Source organism: Rhinatrema bivittatum, chromosome 7, assembly GCF_901001135.1.
Source record: "Rhinatrema bivittatum chromosome 7, aRhiBiv1.1, whole genome shotgun sequence".
NCBI classification, from domain to species: Eukaryota; Metazoa; Chordata; class Amphibia; order Gymnophiona; family Rhinatrematidae; genus Rhinatrema; species Rhinatrema bivittatum.
The window spans coordinates 90,216,750-90,230,710 of NC_042621.1; the positions used below are offsets into that span (position 1 = coordinate 90,216,750).

The 13,961-nt window shown below is 39.5% G+C and overlaps 2 protein-coding genes across 3 annotated transcripts in view; one reads left to right on the forward strand and one right to left on the reverse strand.

Moving 5' to 3' along the window:
• The window catches only part of SMPD3 (sphingomyelin phosphodiesterase 3), a 387,050-nt gene extending 376,121 nt beyond the window's left edge, over positions 1 to 10,929 (reverse strand). Inside the window, exon 1 of the mRNA XM_029608663.1 lies at positions 10,692 to 10,929. The gene's annotated coding sequence lies outside the window, so the exon portion shown is untranslated. The remainder of the gene's footprint in view (positions 1 to 10,691) is intronic.
• Positions 10,930 to 11,296: 367 nt separating this feature from the next.
• The window catches only part of LOC115095247, a 392,965-nt gene continuing 390,300 nt past the window's right edge, over positions 11,297 to 13,961 (forward strand). For both annotated transcript variants that reach the window (XR_003857731.1, XM_029608666.1), the window contains exon 1: positions 11,297 to 11,408. The gene's annotated coding sequence lies outside the window, so the exon portion shown is untranslated. The remainder of the gene's footprint in view (positions 11,409 to 13,961) is intronic.

Sequence of the window (13,961 nt, forward strand, 5' to 3'; positions counted from 1 at the left end):
CCGGCGCGCGCACAGCCCCGGGACACGCGTAAGTCCCGGGGCTTCGTAAAAGGGGTGGGGGAGGGGGCGTGTCCGGGGTCAGGGGCGGTTCGGGGTGGGACCGGGTGCGTGGCGCCAGCCCGGGGGCGTGGTCGAGGCCTCCGGACCAGCCCCCGGGTCGGGTGATGGCGCGCCAGTAGCCCGCTGGTGCGTGCAGATTTACGCCTGCTTTCGGCAGGCGTAAATCTGCCAACAAAGGTGGGGGGGGGGTTTAGATAGGGCCGGGGGGGTGGGTTAGGTAGGGGAAAGGAGGGGAAGGTGCGGGGGGTGGAAAGAAAGTTCCCTCTGAGGCCGCTCCGATTTTGGAGTGGCCTTGGAGGGAAGAGGCAGCGCGCGCCGAGCTCGGCGCGCGCAAGTTGCACAAATGTGCACCCCCTTGTGTGCGCCGACCCCGGATTTTATAAGATACGCGCGGCTACGTGCGTATCTTATAAAATCCAGCGTACGTTTGTTCGCGCACCAGGCGCGAACAAATGTACGCGCTCACGTAAATTTATAAAATCTACCCGAAAATGTAGGACTTCCAAAAAATCATATTTGTGTGCTCCAATTGGTCCAGCATGCTGCCACATTAATTTTATCAGGAATAAAAAAAAAATGATCATATACGGCCAGTAATACATTTACTCTGGCTTCCAGTATTTTTATCGTGCAAAGTTTAAAATGTACTACACAAAAGGTTTTACATTCTGAACAGAGTTGAGTGGTTGAGAAGAAAATTTCCTGGTATATCTCCAACAGCAATCTGTGCACAGCTGCCCAAAAAAATGCTGTATATACTGACCAAACAGGATTATCAGTTGCAGCAAACTAGGAATCAACCTTTCTTTTATGCGGCCCCAGTATTCTGCAACTCATTGCCGAGGCATGTTAGAGCAAAGGTGGATTTAAAAGTATTCAGGAAACAAGTAAAGTCTGCTGTCTTCAAAAAAGTATTTGAAGAATGATTTTCATCTTTTTTGAGTTTTAAATGTGTAAGGATTAAGTTGATGTTTTTTTTTACATATTTATTATTGTTTGTGTGCTTATATTCTGAATGTATAAAGTGTACCCCACACTGGACAATACTTATGTATTGGAAGATGCGCAATAGAAGCACTTTCAAACAAATAAATAAATAAATAAATAACTTGGCATGTGCCTGGAAATTACAATGTACCATCTGCTCACTGACGTGTTAGCGTGTGTCTTAGCTCTCACGTCAAGGCTGCTATTTATCATGCACATGAATCTGGTTAAATGTACATGCTGCTAGAGACCTTGAAATGAATCAGCCCAAATGTTTTAATTTTATTACTAAATAAACCAACCATCCTTTCTCCTGTTCCTCTGTCCATATGCCATGCATAGTGTGGGGCCGAATCAGTAAGCCATGTGTAAAAAGTTACATCCAAACTGGGCGCCTGTGTTTTTAACGGGCACACAGCCAGGTCTCCTGGGCACCCGATGCAGTATGGAAATGAGGTACCGCACTAAAAAGTGATGTGCTAGGGACCATTTCTGCATCCCTTGCATGTCCTTGGCATCGGGTGCCCAGGAGGTGCCATGGGTTAGGAAAACGGATGCTGGTAAATTGAGCATCTCTTTTCCTAAGCTGGCCGCCGTCAAAACTATTTTTTTTTCATGTTGCTGCTTTCTGTGATTCCTCCTACTTAGTATCATGACAATACTGAAAGCAGGAGGAACCACAGAAATCAGGATATTTTGTTTTTAATGAGCCCTTGATGTGTGGCAAGACTTAACACCAGCTCTGGGGCTGGCGTTAAATTTGCAGTGTTAAAAAGTGCGCATTGGGCGTATGGCAAATTTTTGCATCGTGGTAATAGCTAATAGCCTCATCTAGATGGCATTTATATGTGAAGAGCACTATTAGCAACGTGCAAGTTTGGCCACGCATTTTGTTCACACTAATCCCCTAATGCATCGGGTGCATGATTGGATGCGTCCAATCATTGGTTAGCAGTACGCTAGCCTGAGCACACGATATTGCTTCAGCCCCTGTGATAGGATGAAATGATCAAGCCTAGTACTTTTCCAGTTAATGATTTTCTGAGAATTCGGGAATCAGATCACTTGCCTCAATAGTACTAATCTGAGGAGATATCAATGGCTGAAAGTTAATGACAGTGCTTCTACATTAACATATTGTAATAGTTTTACGTTTCTTAAGCATATGCTATATAATATCTAACTTGGGGAATAACTACCCTGTCTTAGGATAAAAAGGTAAAGGGTAAATTTTTAAAATGTTACACATGCAAAAATTAGATTATATGTGTGCAAGAATCATCTACCTCTGCATTCCATATTTTATAAAAGTCAAATAAACGTGCGTAAAAGGGGCAGTCTAAGGGTGCTCCAGGGCAGGACCAAAACTTACATATGTATATTTGCCAACATATTTGCATATTTTAATATCTGCTAATTATCTGGCGTCAGTGATATTAAACGAGTTTATTGTCTAATACTGACTGGGTGGGAGGTCTGGGTAGAGTGCAGGTTGAAAAACCAGGAGGGTCGTGAGGAAGAGGAGAAGGACTGGGCGAACTAGTAGTCTAGTTGGTAAAGTGATTAATTTCATTTACATGCACATGTTTTAAAATTGGCCAACTTATATGCACAAATTGGGACTTACGTCCTACTTTACTTTTATGGCAAACAATAAACATGTTTATTTTTAAAACAGGAAAAGTATGCAGATTCAACGCATTGATATATGTGGTTTCAATCTAATTCCTATATTTGCGCATATGTTGCAGGATAGAGATAGGTGTGTTTTATAAAACACACGTATAACATAGACACATTTTATACAATACTTGTGTAGATCTGCTCGCAGCCATATATATGCATATATACTGCCATGTGCACTTGTTTGAATGTTAACCTCTTACGGTACAGCAAATATCGGCATGACATTAATGGCTGTACTATGTACCCAATGAAAACCTAACCTGCTAGGTTTGTACTCTCTGGTTTGTATTCTCTGGTTGGAAAAGCATGATATAAAAACCAATGATGATGAAGATAGTCATACCCTCTGTGTCTTATGCACTTCTTCAAGGTTTATGGAATTTTCCTCCAGGAATTTGATCAAAGATTTTTTAAACAATAGTGAAATTCAAAATTCACCAATACTTCACAGACCAATACTTCATTATAAAGGAAATAAGCAAATATGACCATCATATAAAAGACGGCAATGTCTACTTATTAGTAGAAAAAGTGGTCTTTTCCAGATCTTGTCTTAAGTTATAATCATTGGTCATATAATTGTGAGGTTTTTTTAAAGAATATATTTGTATGCAAAGAGGAGTTTTATGTTAAGTTCTCATAATTTCTATTCTTCTTAAAAGATTGCAAACAAAAAAATTCTTTAAAAAATACAATTGTAAAAACAATGATTATAACAAGACGAGGCATGAAAAAGACCACTTGAAGGTCATATTTGCTTATTTCCTTTTTTTTATAATGATGGGTCTATGAAGAATTGGTGAATTTTGAATTTCACTATTGTTTGATTGATTATTCACCCTTCGGTTTCATTTCTACCAAATATTTTTTAAACCCAGCTACACTAACAGCTTTCAGCACATCCTCTGTCAATGAATTCCAGAGCTTAATTATGCATTGAGTAAAAAACTATGGGGCGGATTTTCGAACGTGCACGCATGCGTTCATGTGCGCGCAATTCCCGGCGCGCACACATGGACACGGCTATTTTATAACATGCGCGTGTTGACGCATGCATGTTATAAAATACGGTTCGTATACGCACGTGTGCCGTATTTTAAAATCCACACGCACATATGTAGGCAGGTCGGCACTCGCACACTTGGGGGGGGGGGGAATTTCTAAACCAACCTCCTAGTCCACTCCAATTAAAGACAGAACTGGGAGACCCCTAACCCCTACCTCCTACCTAGCTACTCACATCTTTTTTGTTCCATTACTTGCTGCTCCTCCGGAGCAGAAGTAAACTCTACATGCCTGCTGCCTGCCGGCACACACTTCCCTGGGACAGCATCTAATAGTACTGTCCCGGCCCATCTCTTGCCCCACCCCTCCCCGCCCAGACCACGCTCCCCGGCCTGCCCCTTTCAGCAGGCCCGGCACTTGTGTGTGTATCAGGGGTTACGCGCAAGGCCCGGCCACGCCCATAACCCCCAATTTAACCGCACGTAGGGCTTTGAAAGTTTAGGCTTATTTTCTTCTATTTGTTTTAAATGTACTACTTAGTAACTTCATTGCATGACACCTAGTCTTTGTACATTCTAAAAGAGTAAACAACTAATTTACTTTTACCCATTTCATTCCGCCCATTACTTTATAGACCTCTATCATATCTCCCCTCAGTTGTCTCTTCTCCAAGCTGAAGAACTCTAATCTCTTTAGCCTTTCCTCATAGGAGAACTGTTCTATCCCCTTTATCAGTTTTGTCGCCCTTCTCAGTACCATTTCTAATTCGGCTATATCTTTTTTGAGATGCAGTGACCAGAACTGCACACAGTACTCAAGAAGAGGTCGCACCATTGAGCGATAAAGAGGCATTATGATATTCTCTGTTTTGTTCTTCATTCCTTTCCTAATAATTCCTAACATTCTATTTGCTTTCTTGGCTGCCATTGTACACTAAGCAGAGAATTTCAACATATTATCCACAATGATGCCTAAATTCTTTTACTGAATGGTGACTCCTAATATGAAACCTTGCATTGTGTAGCTATAATTCAGATTGCTCTTCCCTAAGTACATCACTTTGCACTTGTCCACATTAACGGGTGAATTGTAAATGGCCACCCTCGTAAAAAATGCAGGTTACGTGCGTGGCTGGGCCTTGCGCGTGCCGCACGCATTTTCAAAGGGGCCCGGCCATGCATATAACCCCCATTATGCGTCGACGTGCCGGGCCCAGAGAAAGGGGCTGGGAGGGGCGGTGCAGGGGGTGTGGCGGTACAGTGGCCATTTGTCGCTGTGCTGGGGAAGTGCGCGCCGGCAGCCAGCTGGCGTGCACAAGTTACAATTGCTCCGGAAGAAGAGCAAAAGGTAGAATAAGAAATTGGGGGTTATATAGGATAAAGATAGGAGGCGGGGAGGAGAGGGGAAAAGGAAGGGAGGTTATGTAGGTGGGTTGGAAAGTTTCCTCCTAGTCCGCTCCTTAATTGGAGTAGAATGGGAGGGAACTGGGAGAGGCCCGATCTCGCTGCTGCATGTACTTTTTAAAAATTAAGCCCCCTTGCACGCACCGCCCGCACATGCTCGTGTGTGTTATAAAATCTGGCACACATGTGCAAGCGGCCCACTGATTTTATAACATGCGCGTACCGGCATGCACATGTTATAAAATCAGTGTGTCCATGTGTGCATGCGCACCTTTTAAAATCTACCCCAAATGTCATCTTCCATTAGCATACCAATGTCTCACAATCCTCTTGTGATTTAACAACTTTCAATAATTTTGTGTCATCTGCAAATTTGATCACTTCACTCCTTGTTCTCATTTCCAGGTCATTTATAAATATGTTAAAAAGTACAGATCCCAGAAGAAATCCCTGGGGCACTCCACTTTTAACTTTTCTCCATAGGAAAAAATTGACCATTTATCTCTACTTTCTGTTTTCTGTCTTTTAACCAGTTCCCAATCCACAACAGGAAATTGCCTCCTATCCCATGACTTTTGAATTTCCTCGGAAGTCTTTCATGAGGACATTGTTAAACGCTTTCTGGAAATCCAGATACACTATTTCAACTGGCTCACCGTTATCCACATGTTTATTTATACCTCCAAAAAGTGTAGCAGATACTCACACTAAATTATTTAAAAACTGTTCTATTAAAACATTCTATAAAATTTGTTAAGCAAACGCTCTGAAATTCCCTGAAAGTAGCTGCATCAACAAGAGAAATGCAAATTATCTAATTCTCACTAGATATGAGGGATATGGATATTGGTGATCCTGTCATAAATTAAATCAGTCCCACATAATTACACTATACTTCATTTGTTGCTCTTTTCTGCACATGACTGTTTTCCCGTGCATTACAAAGGAGCAGTTTCAATAATTTCTAAATAAATAAAAATTGTGTTGCAGAGTGGGTATTGCTTCTTTGCTGTGCGCACTTACAATATTTTACAATGCTGTGCCCAGGGACGGTAACTTTACGGGCGCACATGTACACTCATATGCCGGCTCGCGTCCAAAGATGGGGCCATTTTACAACATATGCATGCATGGTATAAAATAGGTTGAACATGCATACATGCGCACACAATTTTATATGGATGCGTGCAAGTGTGCTCAATTGCTGCCTCTACCATATAAGTGGAGGGACTTTAATAGAAAAATCGTGCCAATGCAATTACCAGTTAAACCACTCCATTCCCATTTAAATAGCTTTCCTTTTCCCCTCTTAACCCCAACCCTTAAAACCCTGCAAGCAAGCCTATATCTTTTTGTTTTAGGACTTGTAAGCCAGCCATAGCAGAAGTAAAGTTACGTGGTAGGGGACCCTGGCGCGTGCTTCTGCGTGTACGGTTTTACGAGCTGGTTTCATGCATAAATCGAAGGCCGCCACGCCCATTTCCTGCCCCTTTTTGGATTTTTCATTTTGTATGCATAGCACGAGATACGCGCAAATTCGGGCGGCTTTTAAAATGTGCTACGCGCGCGCCAACCTGACATATATTCTCATATCTCCCGGTTTTGGCATGCATTGGGCTTTTAAAATTCAGCTAAGGGGATTTAGCTTTCTTGTAATAATTTTCTTTTCATTTGTCCAGTGTTGGGTAACATCGGTATTGTTAAATAGTCCACTACTCTTAATTAATTCTAGCAGTAGTCTCGGTCTTGCACAATTTACATCCTGAATCTTGAGGTTTATGCAGTGTTTGTTCCATGCACCACGAATAGTCACACCTTCAATTAGGTAAAACACAATGAAAGTCACATTTTCAAGTTTGGCATTCCAATTTCAAGTTCAATAGGCTATGGACATTTTAAAAGCAACATGTATTGTACTCTCCTATTTATATTTATTGGTGTTTTTAGATTATTGTAAGTTTGTGCTTTCTAATTGCTTGTTGTGCATCTAGACAAATTATTTTATTGTTTAAAAGTTTTGTGTTAAAATAAAAATCAAAAAAGAATGCCAAAATATTATTTATTTATTTATTTAAAAACTTTTTTATACCGACATTCTTTTGCATATCACATCGGTTTACATATTACGGGGTTATAACAAAAGATTTATAAAATGGAAAATAGGTTACATGAAACAGGGCGGCGAAGGAACAAGATGGGAAAGAAGTGGAAGGATAAAGGGTCGAGCAGGCGGTTAGAAAGGTTAACAAAAAATCATGTAACTAATTTACAAAGATTCTGAGTTGCGGCTCTAGTTCAAGGGGTTAACTAAAGGTAAAATAGATAAGCGTCCGTGGATTTCACTGGTGGGGGAAGAGAGAAAGATTTTTTTGAGCAAGGATGGTAGGGGTTATTGCTAAGAACAGGCCCATAAGTACATATGTACTTTTGTATTAGTTTGGTATTAAACCTCTGGCACATGCCACATGCAGGCCTTTCTGTTAGTAATGTAGTAAGATATCCCAATGTTATCTCTGCTAACTTTCGTTAGCCCACGTCCAGGGACTTGGTTATTTCATTACTTGCATGCGTATGTGCCACTTAATATGGTTTTCTCCGTCTCTCTTCATAACTTTGTTCCTTTTTTTCTCCCTTAGTCTTTACTCTCCCTCTGCCCCTTCTTCTTCCTCCCTTTCTAGCCTGCTCCCCTCTCCCCGTTCATTGTAATTTTCCATCCTTTTTATAGCTAATTGTAAACTGGCGTGATGTGTCCTACAAATGTCGGTATAGATGAAAGTTCATAAATAAATAAAAATAAATAAATAAAATATGCACGCATGTCATAAAATAGCCTGGCCACTTACACATATGCACCACATTTTAAGTGGGTGCATACAAATACCACTTCTACCACGTAAATCGGGGGGATTTTAAAAGGGGCGCGCGCTGAAGCCATTTCCAGTTTTACCAGTTCATCCCCAGTTCACCCAATTGAGAAATAGATCTTCCAGACTCCTCTGGTTTAATATTTATTTATTTATTTATTTAAAAGTATTTATATACCGTTTTCAAAACAAGGTTTTTTTGTCAAAACGGTTTACATAGTAAAATGAAAATAAAATAAAATAAAATAGAATTAAAAATTAAAGATAAAAAATAAAATTAAAATACAGAAACTGGTATATACCTCATGGTAACAAAAAATCTAATTAAATAAACAGAGCTGGAGCTGGGCCGTAATACATTTTATGGAAGGGAAAGGTGGGAAAAAATGAATAGGAAGGAGGGGACGCATAAGGTGGAAACATGAATGATGTTAAGCATTGGGAGTAGGGAAGGGGTAGTTAGGTTACTGAGTGTTGATTATTTGAAGTAGTGTGTTGTGGATGGATGTTAAATGCTATTTGAAATAAATATGTTTTTAATGATTTCCGACCCTTAGAACCTTGCCGATCTGCCTACTTATCTTTATGTCATAATTTACATGACATCCATAGCAGAAGTAAAGTTACGCAGCAGGGGGCATCAGCACGAGCTAGATCGCGTTGAGTATTTACGTACACATCTCAGCTTCACACCCCAAAACACCCATGCCCAGACCGTGCTCATGCCCCAAGATTTGCATGCTGTGGCATTCACACATGTATCCTGGTAGCTTTTAAAATTTGCTCAGTGCGCGTGAGTCCGACATATTAGCGCGTCCCTTAATTAATGCGCGCACTTCAGGCTTTTAAAATTCACCTTTTAATGAGCCCACTCTTGTGATAATTCAATAGCAATAGATTATGCCCTCTATATGGCTTTTCTTTTCTGTAGTTATGATAAGTCTTTGTTAGCACACATGGTTTGTACTGTAGTGGATAATAAAAATATCAAATTGCAAGTGTGAACAGCAGCTTCAACTCTGCTGAAATTTACTAACAGAATACTACATATATTTGGAAACAATCAACTAGTTTGAATGAGTCATTTTACATTTTCTGTGTAAAATACTGAACAGATTAAAAAAAACAAAAAACAACCTCTAAATAGAACATTTTAAATGGAGCCTCTATAAGGCCACAAAAGACAAACTAACTACCCTAAAAAAAAAAAAAAAAAAAAGCTTGCTGGGTAGACTGGATGGACTATTGGGTCTTTTTCTGCCATCATGTACTATGTTACATTTACTATGTAACTGTAAGTCTTTCTAACCAGGCTTTTGCTAGCCATGCATACAATAAAAGAAAGATGAATTACAGAACAGTAGAGTCCCAGTTTGCTTTTAATTTGGATTACTTTGAAGTCTAGTTCACTTATCATGCTTTTTCCTAAAGGGAGGAAATTTTAATCCAGAAGGTATTTACTATCTATGCACTAAGCATACACTAAATAACATAGACCTTCATAATGCCACTCCCTCATGAAGCATCCACCAGCATCCAAACCAAAACCTGAATATACAACTGCAAATATTCCAGCTCTCAGGGTGGACAAATGATATAATGAGATTAACCCAAAATATATTACAATCATAAGGAGAGATAAAAAAATGGCTGACAAGTGAAATATAAGGAGAATTTTTATTTTTGTTTTACTTTTTCTAAATTACTAAATAATAGAAAATACTATATCTGCTTTAAGGCTATTTCTGGTTAGAGAATGTACAGAAAGGCATTATCGTGTAAACACGTAAACAAAAGAAAGCAAAGGTATCAAAAAACATAGTACTGTTTAAGGTATTAAACCATAGAGTATGTCATTGTTAATTAAATTGTACGTTATTCCCCTTTTAGTTGCATCTCTCCCTCTACAATCAGCAGAGAAAACATTTGCATGTTTTTCTCTTGTTTTAAAGCCCACACTGTTATTAAACTTCATCCTCATTATCTCCGCTTGAAATTAGCAGTCTGAGTTTTATTCACTCTCAGCCTCCAGTTTCTTTTAGTGAAGCAATGGCATAGATCTAAGCAACCATAACCAATAGCATGGAAACATACATACTAGAGAAGAACCACTATCAATCTACTTGTTGCCTTATGGGGAATAAATCATTTGTTCATTAGACATACCATTTGAGAAAGAAGCAATTATGTAACAAATCCTGAAAAGCAAATCATTTTGGGTTTTTTTACATTTCAATAGTAAATCATTTTATCCAACAGCCTGCTCATTAAGCATGCATGCTAACAATAAAACAATAATCTGAGTTGATTCAAATGAATTTAAAAAAAATGTAGCTCCCTCTGGCAGTTTGCCACATCTCAGATGCATATTTGTGGGTGCTGAAACCACATCATCCACCATTCCCCACCCTTACCAGTAGTCTTGCCATAGCCATGAAAGCATCAGCATAAACGTGAATAATTTCTTGCTATAAGCTACTGGGTGTGCAAATACCCTCCTACAAGATCGATTTGATCTATGCTTTATATGGCGGTGAATACCCAGTTGCATTGTCTGGTATCAATCCAGGATTTCTCTGATAGTCTCCAGCACGCAACCCAAGATGAAACGCCTAGGAAACCACATACAATTGTTCTTACACATCCATCAAATATCGAGGAATTCCCAGCACACACAGAGGTTTACCTGAGCTGTCACAGCAGAGGTTTTTTTTGGCGGCAGATTTCTCCGACTCCAGTGGCTGAAGAATATATAGCGTAAAAAGAGAGAAAAGAATTCAGATTATTTCCATCTCGCTTCAAAGTTCGGCTGCAGGAGCAACTGTGAATGCAGGGAACCTGCTTCACTGCTCTCCTCTCTTTCTCTCTCGCTCGCTCGCTCTGTGCAAGCTCGTGGCTGAATGATCCAGCACTTGCACCCACGAACAGCTCCACCAACGTCGATCACCTCCCCGTAGCACTGCCCATGCCACGCAGGCGCACCCAAGCCCTGGCCCATTCGGCAGCAGGGAGCATGCTCTCCGCCTAGCGGCCGCCTCCCGTAATACCAGATAGGACGTCAAACCCCCTTCGAATGCCTTCTGGGAACTGGAGTTTATCTGCAAAAACGAGGCAGAGGCACAAATAAAGCTCCCACGCTCTCTGTTCAAAGCTCTGCGGATCATTTTATTTCGTTTTCAAATAAATATTTTTTCTTTACGCTGCTACTATGCCTTTCCTTTAAACACGGTTGAGGCATTGTAAGTTAAAATTTGTATCGCCGAGCTAGCTAGATTTTCATTTCCCAGGCTTCCTTTCTGCATCGAATACGGAAGTTTGTTCCTGTTTCCATAGCAGCAGCAGTTACTATAAATACAAAGAACAAAGCAGAAAAGTGAACTGAATATGATGCTGCTTTCCAGAGGTATAAGTGTGGGATATTGTATCTTAACATTTACACACTGGTGCGGAATCATTTGATAGAGTTTTGGTCTTGAGAAATACACTTGACTTACCGAAAAAACTATGGTTACTTTTGTTAAATTCTAGGATTTTTAAGATCATTGACTTCATAATCAATTACTGAAAACTAACTCTATATTGATAACAGAAAATGTTCTTGTCACAGCATAATTTAATTGTTTTTGTTTAAAGCAGCAATACTAGGTTCACTTGATTAAAATATGACTTTTATGTAATTCTTGATACAATATTAATGTTTTAAAACTTGTTGACGGTTCTTCCATATTGGCTACTCCCATCATGAATATAAGTAAATTGGGGCGCAGCTGTGTTGATGTTTATCAAAACCAATCACAGCATTATACTGATAAATGTAAAATATTATTTTAGTATGAGTAGATGCAGAGTGAACTTAGGTAAAACGTTTTTATCCTAATTTCTGCAAGGGAACTTAGCCTAATAATATCATTGTGGGGTTGATATTAAAAACATTGAGCAAGCAGAATAAATAGGTAAATTCACATTGTTATTTTTACTGGGATATTCAGCTGCACTTTGGACAAACCTTTGAGATTAATAAGGCAGAGTATTTGTAAGAATAGAATACTTGAGCTACTGAATATCCTGCTAAATTTATTGGTTCAAAACTGAAGACTAGATTTAAGGATGCTATTTGTGTGGCAAGGATTAACTGGCTAAATTTAGCCAATTAGTGCTGAATATCTAATTGGCTAAATCTGAAAGATCTACCCAGGAATACATCCAACGTAGCCCTCATTGCTGACTTGGACCATTTGTCTGGATACTGACACTGCTTGTTCACCACCTGCCTTGACTCTCTACCTGGATACCATCACTGCTTAAACACTGCCAGCCTTGTCTCTTGAACTGCCCATTTTGCTGTGGACAGTCTTCTAAGTTCTGCGGGCCTCAGAACCCAAACGATCAATCCACAGAGAAAGAGGATGGTATAGGCAAAGTCTCCCTCCTGAGCCAGGCAGTCACGACTGCCAGCTATCCGCACCTCCTAATCAAAACCAGAATAGATCATCAATAAAATGCTTCCAAAACATAATGTGACCAGGAAACCTAGATGGCTATATATAATTCCTTTCAAAGGTAGCCACATACAAACATACTTCAGACCCCATGGGGATATCCTGTTGATAAAACTCTGACTGGAATGTAAAATAACTTTTTAATGGTCATCCTTGCTAACTGCATTATAAATCTTCCCAGGTCCATAACACTTAGTTCTACCAGGGCCTTTGGAAAAGATTTATATTTAAAGATGTTATATCTACAATGACTGTGGTGACCAATAGTGCCTCTTAATCATGAACTATATCATCATGTAGACACCTAATATTTAAGTGACCTTCATACTAGGCTTCATTGCAGAGTAATCAAACTTTTTAACTCAGCCTTTTTAATAATCATCGCTCAGTCCTATGAACATATTTTTTTAAGACATTTTTTATGATGCAATCAAAATTAATTTGAAAAGATGAATTTATTTATCTTTAAATGTAAATGCTGCTATTTTAAACTTGGACGTTGAAGCCTTTCAATGAAAAACAGCCCGACATGGGACCATGTTTCGAATAACTGTCCTTTTTCAAGGGCAACATATACAGCCATCGCTGCTGGAAAAAGAATGTGTGATCGCCATGATTAACACCAGAAGCAAACTCCTCCAACGCTGTATATGTTGCCCTTGAAAAAGGACAGTTGTTCGAAACGTGGTCCCATGTCGAGCTGTTTTTCATTGAAAGGCTTCAACGTCCAAGTTTAAAATAACAGCGTTTCAGTCACGTGATGTGGTGATCTGGGGAAGACGTGATTAACCAGGCTCCAGGTGTCTGTCCCCAAATCTGTGCCATAATTAGACATCCGACCTTTTTTAATGTTGAAATATTTTTATTAAGTGTACAAAAACAAAATACAACAGAAGAAAAATATAGCATTACAAGCAGCAGCATATAAAATGAAACTAGAAAAAATACAACACAAAGCAAACGGTACAAAAACATATAAAAATATATAGAAAAAGAAATAATATTAACACCAGTAGGATAACACTCGATCCTTAGAGCTATAGGAGACAAAGGAGTAGCATGCAAAATACACCATAGAATTATAAAGAAGCAATGTAGTCGTCCAATGGCTTCCACACTTGGGACCATTTACCTAAACGACCAGCGGCCCTTGCCATGGCCTGCTCATACTTAGAAAATAAACAAACAGTGTTCCACCATAGTGAGTCCGATAAAAACTCGCTATGCTTCCAATTAGTAGGGGTGTGCATTCGTATTGACCGCATATGTAAAACGCTACTTATATTTTTTTTTTAACTTAAAAAAGTGATGAGACATAAACGATCGGATTTCCCACATATTCAACATAGCTATGTTGGATATGTTGGAAATCGCGATTGTTGATCCAAAATAAAAATTTAAACCCCTCACCTTCCTTAATCCCCCCCCAAAGACTTACCACAACTCCCTGGTGATCC